Here is a 12,268-nt window from a genome sequence, read left to right as displayed (position 1 = left end):
TTTTTACCGTGGTAACAAAATCAATTATTAATGGAATAAAAAATATACTATTAGTGAGCCCTAAAATTACAAATATTGATAACTTAGTTCATATTACAGTGCTGCTTTTAAATTCACAGTCATTTGTTTGTTTGTCTAAGTGAGGATTTAAGTTACCTGATATTTTTATTTCTATGCCATGCTTTTTTAGAACCCTTTATTTTATACAACAGCTTCATTTGCAGTCTCAAAGTAATAGTAAAGTTAAGATTATTTCTGCCTCCTAACCTAAAATGATCTTAATAGGCAATAATATCCACCATTTTGCTTTAAACCCCACTTTAAAACACTACCAAGCACAATATTGTAAGAAATTTTCATTAGGATGTACATGACTTCCTCAGTAGATGTCTGCTCAGATGCATTGATTTGCTTCCTTAATTAGCTAGTTTACTAACTGGCTCATTCATTTCAATTACTGTCAACAACAAACTTCCAGAAATATTGATAATACCCAATCTTAGCTACAACTGGAAGTCAATTAATGGATGTTTTACGTCTTAATTCTATTATTTTCCTCTCACTGAGTTACATTCTTTTCTTTGACCACACAAACATGGGTTTCATCTTTTCATGATCTAGCCTTTGGTTTACATTTACTCCACAATCCACAAAGTGCAAGATACAGGAAGTAAAATTTAAAAGTAAAATGTGGGCCATTTTATTTTGGCTGATTCAAAATCCACAAACTAAAATAAAATCCCAAACAAAGTCCAAAAGGCAATCAAACATAAAATCCAACAGAGTATCAAAAATATCAGAAAGGAATAGTGGTTTAAAAATTGAATTCCACAGGGCAGAAAAGTTAGCATAAGACACTGGGTGGCTATAGGACAAAGCTAAACACAATCAAGACAATCAACAGATGCTAAGTAAAACTCAAAACATGACACAAGGGGCACCGACTAACAGAGAAAAACAAGAAATACCAAGAAAACCAACTAAATGCAGACACACGGAAACACAGTTTAACTAGAATGGTTAATTCAAAACAAAAAAGAAAACTCAAGGTAGTACATAACTGAAAGTCTTCAATAGATTGGAATCAAGTAGAAACCAAAGATTCCAAAAAATGCAGAGTGTCAAATTCACTAAGGAATATCAGGAAATGGATTGGGACTCATGTAGCACCTTTCTATTCAATTTGAGCACTCAAAGCACTTTCTGCTAAGTCTTTCTCACCCATATAGCACTTTTTCTGACATTCACTCACACACATTGATGGCTGCATGCTTCAGTATCTTGCCCAAGGACACTTTGACGTGTGGACTGAAAGAGCCAGGATCAATCTATCGACCTTCTTATTGGTAGACAATCCACCCTACCACCTGAGTCACAGTTGCCCCCAGAACTGGATAAATACTTAACAGTGACTACAAATACAAATACAAAAACTAATACTCAAGACTACTACCACTATAGATACAAGAATCACCAGAAAATACAAGTTTAAAGCTGTTTATATAAGGGTATACCCATGTTTCCTGTAGTGCAGGGATTATGACAGCATAAAGTATCCAAAGTTATTTGTCTTGTATTTAAAGTAAGAATATCTTTGTGTCTCTAGCATAAGCTATAATTTGATTAAAATTTTGGACCACACTAAAACTTATAACATTGAGCTGATAGTGCTTCAAACTTGTCAAGTGTATCAAGGATCAATTCCCCCCCACCCAAAGCCCCATCCATTCAACTTTCATTCATTGAAAGGGTTTTTCATTTTTGTTGCAAGCAGTTTGATGTTTGAAATTGAATGTTTTCTTGATGAGGGAAGCTTGGCTGGCTGTCAGATCAGCACTATTATCTGCCTTTTAGGTTTGAAGCAAATTAGACTTGGAGTCCCTAAGGTGCCTGGACCCTTGCATGCTGGCAGTGTTGAATTCTCTGAGCGTGTCACTTCCTTGATGGAAATTCACTTTAATCAGAAGAAGATTCACAGCCCCACTGGACTTGTTCACAGCTTCTAGATTTGTTTTCAGGGCATGCCAGAAAGCATTTTTTTTTAACTTGAAACTAAGAAATGTATGAATGAGAAACATATCTGACCAGTAAGTAATCTCAAGCAGGTCGAAGAAACGTTTATTAACGAAAAATCAAACAAACCTGATAGGCCCAAAAATGACGCAGACATATTTTGATGCAACATGCGCCTACTTTATAACAGAAATGCCAAACTATGATTGTAAGAAAAGGGAGAATAAAAAAAAGATATATAATTTAAAGGAAGATGTGCACAATCAGTGTCTGACATAATAATAAATGTATGATAACACAGTTAATGGAGAACCATTTTTATGGACATATTTGGCAACACCAAATACTAGCACACAGGGGACTGGAAATGTCTACCCGGTAGTTTAAATTTTGTTTGTATTTTTTTTTAAAGTTTCAGAAAAATTCAGGCCATTTCCTGGATTGGAAGCTAAATTGTCTTGTTAGTACATCTGCAGCATATGTCACCAAGTTTTCTAAGCTGGTCTTTGATGAACCATATATGTTGCTGTTTTTCCTTTTCTGACCTCATTCAATGAAAAGGGACATGGTCATACAGTGCAAACACTCCTAGGGCGAAAGATTCAAAAGAGTAATCGTATTCAACCAAGTGAATTTGCCTCTGATATTAAATCACATAATTCAACATCAAAGTTAAAAAACAAAAACACAAAAAGCACAAACATGATGATAACATGATCACAATGACAGTTTGCACTTTGGCACTAAAAGCAAAGTACAGAACAGGCTGATTGGAATGAATTATTGAATTTGACCAGAAGCAAGGCAAAAGCTTTACAGTTTATTCTGTAATACCTTTGCTGTCCTGCTCCATCCTTGTCTTCAAGGAGGGTGGTGCAGCGTTTAGAACTGTCACATCACCACAAAAAGTTTCAAGGTTTGAACCTGCTGGCCAGTTTGGGGCCCTCCTGGTCGAGGTTGTTCTCCCTGTAGGTTTTCTGTATTCTGCCTAGAGTTCAAAGACATTCAAGTTAGGCTATTAGGTGATTCCAGCTGTAGTTGTTAATATATGTGCATGGATGATTGCTCATCCCTCTTTGTTCACCCTGTGACAGACTGGCAACATCTTCAGGGTCTTCTAAGGTATGCCTAGTATCAACTGCATCAACTCTAAAGTGGATAAAGCCGAAGATAAATTGATAATAATTATTGTCAAGGTTTATTTTTGGTTGATTTTGTAGTTGTTGTTTTGTTTTGTTTTGCTTTGTCCAGAGACCACGTTGGTTACTGTCAGGTTTGGATTACAGAAACCCAATGGCACTAACCGTGCAGTAGCGTTCTTAAATTGGTTAATGTGGTCATCTGCTGATTTTTATGTGGATAAATTCTTGAGAACCTGTCTGCTAATCAAGTTTCCCAGGAGGGACAAAAATAAATTAATGAAAAAAAAAAAAAACACAGTCCAACAGCAATTTTTATATAGTCACAAAGTTCAGTTATATATTTATGCTCATTGGCACAAATTCTCCAAATGTGTTTCTTCCATTCAATGTGCACTGCTCATTCACTTCAGAGACACACTTTTGACACACTTTTCTTTGGTGTTATTTTTTGCTGTTTCCTTACTTTTTTCACACACCTCTTGGTTAGGGGCAGGCAGGATTTGGGTAAAAATACTGCTATTACTTTAAAGCTCATCTTTTTAGGTTGCCTGGGTGATGGGAAAAAGCACATCCCCAAAAACATGGTGCCGGCATGAAACATACTTCCAATTAAAATACATTAGTTTCAAAGTCCTGCTGACTGTCACAAAAAAAGAAAAAAGAAAATAAAGACATTTTATGTCCATGCACAGTAAAAATAGATCACATTTCCTCCTGTTTTCATGACTTTGTGTGAGACCAGGCTGCAATAACAGTGGTAGAGAAAAGGCTGTGTCAGGCTGACATTGATTGCTGGGCTGCTTTAGTGTAAAATACATGATTTTTAAGTGCAGCGATTCGTTTTCTTCTTTTTTGGATTTTGCTTCTTGAAACCTTGGAGGCAAAAACAATCCCACCCACTTTTTTACACATGCTGTTTTCCACTTGTTCCTGTCTCTGTCACAATTCAAAATAAAGCACACACAATCAGTGTGCTAAGTTGGACATTTTATGATCACGGTTTGGATCTTGGTCTTTCTTTGCTTTCAATCATCTTGTCTTATCTGAAAGTCTAAGCCATCAGGTGTGTTGTGCCCCACAAATTCCCACAAGTAATTGAACTCTCAGTATATCTCAGTATATTTTCAGAACATCTTCCAGGCACCCAGAATAGGCCAAATCATTATGGTTTCTGGCAGATACAGAGCTAACAAAGGATTAAACCAGAGAGGAGCCAAGGAGTGTCGGGATTTGGTTTGTTTGTCCCAGCTGTGCTGTTTACAACCCCCTGTGCTATAGTCTACTTAAAGACAGCCCAACAGACATCAGAGAGGCGTTGGTGTCCAGGAGTTTTGTCAAGCCTGTCTCCCTCATACTCATCTGCAGGCTCAATGTGTTCGCCTTTGGAGAATGATTGACCACTAGCCTTAGATTGAAATTGATTGCATAAGGGCTATAACAATGAAACGCCTTTGGTATTCTGGCAGTAGCAGTGGAAGAGTGTCAGAGGATTGGGGTACTGCTGTCACTAGAACAACAGGGTTCTTTATTAGCGTATTGTCTAGTGGTCAGATTCCTAAGATCAGAGTGAGCCTTTGATCTTAGAGATACTGTGCTGCTAATTGGGTTGTATTGATCCATCCAGCGCCTGCCCATGTTGGCACAGTCATGATGAATGTCAGTCTGCTGTGCTGAATGAAAAACTGGACTAACCAGCTTTGAGTTCAGCTGGGTTGTCTGATGTGCGGTGCCAGGTTCTAGACAGAGAAGAATCAAACATAAGTGGCAGAAAAGACATCATTACCAGTCTGCTTTAAAGTTTTTTGTAAAACTTGTTGCAAGGTTTCAAACTTCTCGGGGTCCATATCAGTCTTGTTGTTCTATAATAAATCTTAAGCTATTCTTCTATGAATGTTCTTGAGAAATAGGCCTTGCATCAGAAGAAAAAGGTTAATTATTAAAATTATGTTATTTTCAAGCAACATTTTCTAATAGTTATAACAGTAATTTAAACAAAAATGTGGGGGGAGGATGTAAATATTTGTTATATTGCCAAGTCTGACAAATATTTATTCCTAGCAGATTTTTTTCTACTTGCCTCTGAAATACAAATCTATTTGCAAAACACTGAAATGATTGATGAGAAGATTAAAGAGTTCTAAGGGAACATTAACATAACCAAGTGTATTAATTTTAACAGACAGCACTTTATATTCTGCTCTTTTGCCAAAGTTGGTTGGTTTGCTGCTGTATTATTCTGACATTGGTGCACAGCTACAGAGTTGTACAACCCCAATTTTTATTGCACATTTCTTTTAGATGCTCTGAGAAATTTTCATTAGATAATAAGTCAGCAGGGTGCATGTTTTCAAAATTTCCAAGACATTCACTCCAGGAAAACTTAAATTACATAAATGTGCTACATACTTTGGATTATTTGTTAAAATGGTAGATCTATACCATTGAGGCTGACACAGCCTTCATCGAAGAGTATCTGATACTGATTCATTATGCTGCATTAAATGCCCATGGAGCAGGAAGGGGCAAAGCTTGAAGGATTGTACAGCATATTAAATTTATCTTGGTGAACCTCAGTAGAATGAAGATATCCCACGAAGTTCAAAATGAAGATATAAAATCACAGCTGAAAACAATGGTGTTTAAGTTCCATGCAAACCTGGGAAATAAATGGTAGAATACATTTCTGGCAGTGACACAGAAGATAAAAAACAAGTTAATGCACTGTAACTTACTACATGTAGTTTTATGACACACCTGCCCTTGTCTCTCTGCAGTCCCTAATTCAGTTTGAGCATCATTAAATTTAAATATTAGCACATGTTTTAGTAATGAATCTTTTGATATTTCTCATATATACAACAACACAGCAGTGTTGTTAAGTGTGGCCATATGTGTTTTTACTTGAATCCACCCACAGTCCTCCTAACTCTACTCCCATTAAAGAGGTCAACTATGCAATGGCTAGAGCATCCAAGGTGATCATGTAAAGACAACTCATTAAAATAGCCAGCCCTAGACGGTGCATCTATATATGTGCAAAACTACCTAGCTTGATTGCTTTACTCGTGCTGTCTGCTAGTGTTTTCAGGTTCTGTATGGTGGCAGTCCAGATAAAGATTAGACTGCAATCCAATGATACAAGAATGTCAATTAATTTCCTAAGTCTGCAGCCCCAAGGACAAAGTCATTTGCTCTTTGCTTTTTACAGAACTGGACGGGATTTTGTAATTGATGATAATTTAAAAATGTTAGCATTTTTGCTTAAGAGGTTTTCAAAGTATACCATATTGGGTACATAGTTATACTGTTGTAAGTTGTAGCAGACACAAGATTTGTTTTCTTCTGAGTTTTTTTGTACTTTAACTGTTGATAATTCTTCGTTGTATAATGGATTCATTTCTCATAGTCAACAAAGCACATGGCCCAGAGACATCGTTGTTTCTATTGCAATGAACAATAGCAAGGTGAACAAGGATGAATGATGAAAATCTGCTTGTGGTTTGAGTCTTTCTGTGCCCCAGGCTTGTTAAAAAAATACACAGGGCTTCTGTGGACATAAACTTTACATTGGAATCCTTAGTTGTAGATGCAAATATTCAAATAGCACAGTCAAGGATGTCTTCATATAATGAATAATGTAAAGTATATATAATGTCATTCCAGCCATGCTATAGCATTTAGTAGTAAGTTTCTGGTTCTACAAATCCACAACAGGTGAAAATATACAGCAATTTTCTCAATTTCACAGTATTTGGCAGATTTGTAGGTATTTCTAACTTTGTTATCAGTTGTGACAGCGTGCTTACTGTTATTAGTGTGACTGTCATTATTTCCCCAGGTGATTCTGTCTGTCTGTATGAGTGTCATCATAGCAAAATGTGGTCCTGGAGATAAAACCTTCTTCAGCAAGTACTACAAGAGAGGTGCTTTACTGTAAAAACACAATACCTTTCATAAACATCAGTCTCAGTTGCAGTTGGATCAAAATGTAGATGGTGTTTGATGAGTGTGGCCTAAATGAGGACTAAATAGTTTATATCTACCATTGTCTCCCATCTGGACACATTGTTCTGCCCTTTGATTTAATTCATTTCCAGCTGAGTATTTCCTGCTTAGTAACATTTAACTGTTTATATAACTTTCATTTTAAATAAAAATCAGGAGCTTAGATTTAGTCTTTGATTTATTTGTCTGACACTTACGCTGCATTTTCATCTTAAATGTCAGTTGCACTTGAACTGCTTTTCATTCTTCTGCAGAGACTTAATGTTCTTTAAGTATCACTTACATGTATTTTTAAATTACTGCTGCTTTCATCTCTTACTTTTCAATTGACAAGAGAAATGCTTCACTTACACACTTCACCTTGATTCAGTGCTTACAGTGAAACTCCTTTCATCACATCATTTCAGCTGCTTGCTGAGCTTTATTTAGGATCTGTATTTTGACTGTACCTTAAGCTGTCATATGATTTCACATGTTTTATGTGTCCACTGTAAAATGTCAGGAGCTGTGAGTTGCACAGATGACTCTGCATTTTTCTGATTAAACTCACAAGTAGGTTGGAATCTTTTGACACACACACTTTCCCTTCATTGTACATTATACCTGAAATTGTAGCTTTATTATGGTGGATGGTTAAGTTGACTTCAATAGCCTCCACTGTTGGAGAGTAAATGTATTAACTATAACTACTTATCTTCTCATCTAACTACCTAGTTGTATGTAATAGAGTTACATAATCCAAGCAGAAGAAAAGTCAGTGTGATCTGCTAGAGTTAGTAAGAAAGACATCTAAGATCATGTATTTTGATTTTCATTAAACATTTTCCACAAATTGGAAAATGAACAAAATCATAAACTACATGTGATCTGTTTGTCAGTTAAACATAAATAATAATAATAATAATAATACATTTTATTTAAATAGCGCCTTTCAAAGCACCCAAGGACACTGTACAACAGATAAAAACTGGAAATATACACAATGATAAAAATAGAAGATAAAAGTTAAAACATACAGAAATTTAAGAATAGGCAATTTTAAACAGATGAGTTTTGAGGGTGGACTTAAAAAGAGAGAATGAACTAATATTTCTGAGGTCCGGGGGTAGGGAATTCCAAAGTCGAGGGGCAGAGCAGCTAAAGGCCCTCCCTCCCATTGTGATCAGACGAGCAGAGGGAACAGAGAGAGAAAGAGAAGATGAAGATCTGAGGCAGCGGGATGGGAGCTTCATCTGTAATAAGTCAGAGAGGTACGGTGGAGAGAGAGATAAATGTAACAAGAATTTGTTTTAAAAATAGGAAATTAATTAAATATTAGCTTGAATCTAATGAAAAAAATTAGTAGTACAAACTGCTTTTTTTTTGGGGGGGGGGGGGGGGGGGGGATGTGCAGTGTTATTGTAGAACACAACTTTTATTTTACTGCCTTGCATTTTTTCATGCTAATCTCCAGTGACACACCTGAGGAAACATATGGAAACCTGTAGAAGATTTAATTGTTCAATCAAATAGTAATACAAACAAAGAATTCAAATACATATACTAGCTTAGTAGTTTAATTAGGCAATTCAAATATTTATCTTAGTTATTAAATTTTTAACAATTTGTAAGTTATTCCTAAATCTCAGTAACCCTGAGCTTTATGTCCCAATAAGACTGCTCAGAGTTTAGTGTTCTTCAGTGAATGTCCAAGCAAAAGTAATTTACAAAGAGCTCTGTGAGTGATAAAACTGAATCAATCTCACCTGGAATTGTGCCCGATTCCAGCGGAGAATCGAGAGTCATGTGCTGAATAGGTAGACCTAGATGAACTGTCTAATTATTTCAAATGCTAATTTAGCTGTGAAGCAGCCAGCATTTGTTTATCTTTCTCTCAGCGGGTGTCCTAGCAACCCCACTTACCCAAACACGGCAGCTTGTTTCACTGGGAGTGGATTAAAAGTTTCTGTCTTCTGAGCATCTGTTCAGTGCAGCAGGAGATGCCATGTCTCCCCATAGCTCCAGACAATTCATGCAAGAGACCATATTCACATCTCTGAGAAATATGAATAGGGACACAATGTTTGAAGGCACAGAGATTTCCAAACTGCGTATCCTATAAAACATTCCACATTTTCAGTGTTTAAAAAAAACATGCAGCTGGGAGATAGACACAAGAGGAAATGCCCAAAACACTTTGCTTTCTCATATGCACTTATTTCCCTGTAGGTTGTCCCAGTAAGGAGTATGGAGTGGTTTGGAAGGTTGAGATGTTCATTGCAGAAAATACTTGAAAGAAGGTGGTTTATAACTGACTCTTCAGAGGCACTCAGTTTGAAGTAAATTGGGTTTAGCTTGTGATTTTTTTTCTGTCACTGTGAAGAAAAAAATAGATTTTGAAATTTACTGTTTATTGTCCTCCAAAAGAGCATATAAAGTTTATTGTAAGATTGTAAGAATGACAGTTTTTAACACGTCATTCCGACAGTTGCGTTGCTTTGTTGTCACTTAATAATCATCTCTCAGAGATGAAAATGTCTCATTAGCTACATTATGTCTTCATCTCAAGAAACCACATATTTGTAATAATTGCGTTTATCATATGACATAAGTCCATTTTTCAGTTCAGAATTTAGCCTGGTATGAAAAATGCCAGGAAATGGAGTAAAAGAATGTGCAAGACAGTTTTTTTTAAAGAAAAAAAGAATTCATAACCCATCCTTTTTCACACCATTGTGTGAGAGGTCAATTCACTTAATGAGTTAAAATGACATCAATGAGTACACGACCTTCAATATACAAAAAAGAGAGGGAATTAATGAATAGCAGGAATGTCAGTGTGATAAATCAATATTAAACACACTTTTAAAGTAATAGCAATTTCACAATGCCATTGTGATTCACTGATAAAATGTCATAAGGTTGAAATTCAGCACTGAAAAACACCCCTTTATTTCAGTATTACTGCAGGACATATTGTGCTACTAGTGTCTGCTAATCAGAAATGTGCCAAAAATTATACTGGTATTTTTTTTCCTTAGTTGGGTTTTTTTGTTTGTTTGCTTGTTTGTTTTTAGTTATTATAGGCTACAATTAAGCTTCATGTCTTGGCTATGCAACCAAGCTGTAAATCTTTCTCTGGAAACCATCTCTGTTTATGCTCTATTGTCTGCTGTGTATGATAAGAGCAATTTATCTCAATATTTGCACTGTATTAGCTACAAGATGATTATACTGCTATAGCAGCCACATGGCAGTATGATTATATTAAACTGAATGCTGAACAGAAACTCTGAGTTTGAAATGTGAATGAGAGTTGTCAGCCATTAACCATGCTATGCATTACAGCATAAACAGTCGTTTATGTAACCTGTACAAACATCGCGAGTTTGACTTTGCTTTGACTACTGTTTCTGATGATGTTTTTTCTCTGGCTAAATGACATGTAGAAAAGAGTATAATTAGTTGGCTATTTGGTATTAACCCATGACAGCGTTATTATTCAATTAGCAAGTTCTGGTCTTTCTTTTAAATTTTCATAAAAAAATGGCTTGTGGCAAATTGTCACCAGTGTAATGCTTACTATTTTAATTCAGTCCGTGTTCAAATCAACAGTGGTACTGAAAGAAAGAGAGAAAATATTCATTTTAGCCACTATGCATTTTTTTTAAGTTTGAAATACACTTCTTGTACACAAAATTGTGGAAAATGTGACCTAACTATAAAGGCATGTGAAAAAGTCAACGAGAGAATGATTAAAAAAGCAAAGAATTAAGGTGTCGAAGTAGCCCGGTCCAAAAGCTCAACTCAAACAAGACACTTTCCAGTGAACATTGTTTCAGAATGTCATGAACTTAAACATTTAACATGCTAACTGAGGCCTGTATAGTCTGAGATGTAGCTCTTGGCAGTTTTTGCAGTTTCTCTCAGCACTGCATGTTCTGACCTTGAGGTGAATTTGCTGGGATGCCCTCTGATCGGGAGATAACTCACACCTGAATGGTCCAAATGACCAAGTCCAGACCTCAATCCAATTGAAATGCTGTGGCAAGACCTAAGGAGTGCTGCGCATAAATGAATGTACACAAACTGAAGCAACATTGTAAAGCTGAGAGACTAATGCAGTCATACAGAAAACGACTGCTTCTTGTTAGTGAAGCTAAAAGTGCTTCTTTAACTTCAGACAACTGAATCATGGCCCTGTACATTAATATTTCTTAATCATTTTTAGACTTTCTACCACTGATGGAAATTTAAATTACATGATTTAAACAAATATTTGAGTATACTCTTTTCAGAATAAGGACAGATGAGACACATGATTGTATTTTTAAAAGCTTTGTCTGGTAGTTTTCTACTTTGTGTTTGATTCAAATCTGAGGCCATATTTTTAGGTCTTCTACAGAAACTGATTGTAAGCTTATTCACATCAAACAGAAGGATGGTAAATAGTTCTGAAATCCTTGAACATGCATTTCATATTTCCTGATTGCATTATGTTGTAAAGTGACTTCTTGCTGTTATGTAATTTGTGGATATTTGTCCCAGAATTTTAAAACATAAACACATTTATTTATGACACAAAATCCTGTACCAGAGATTTTAGGGATGTAGCAATTAACATATTTCTTTGCTGTGTTTTGAGATGATTTTGGAACAAAGTCTTTATATTGCCAGAATAAAAAAAGGTTTCTGAATTACACTACACAGCCTATCAGGAAAGCCTACACTAAACATGCATGAAAGAAGATTTATATTGGTTGAACCTTGGACACGACAGCAAATTTCAGCACAATGCAGTGTTTTTATCCAACTAGAATAATTGAGGGATCATGGCGATATTGTTGTTTTTCCTCATGTATTGAGGATTTGGAGAAGATGTACATCTAGCTTGTACATTGTGGTCGTGCCAATGAGTCATTTAGTCCGACACACTGACAGAAATCTGCATTCATCTTCCTGAGATTAAGTGAAGCGTTCGCTTTGCTTGCCACATATTTGATATCAAATCCATATAAGCTGTTCCTTACCCCCTTTCACGTTTGTGAAAATTTGTGGACACAGCCAAAAACAACAGTCAGGCTGTTTTGATTCAAGGCATCAGCTCTGAGATCCCAGCACTTCTTATT

This window comes from Rhamphochromis sp. 'chilingali' (genome assembly GCF_963969265.1).
Source record: "Rhamphochromis sp. 'chilingali' genome assembly, chromosome: 14".
Taxonomy (NCBI): Eukaryota; Metazoa; Chordata; class Actinopteri; order Cichliformes; family Cichlidae; genus Rhamphochromis; species Rhamphochromis sp. 'chilingali'.
Note: the sequence above shows the minus strand (reverse complement) of the source record.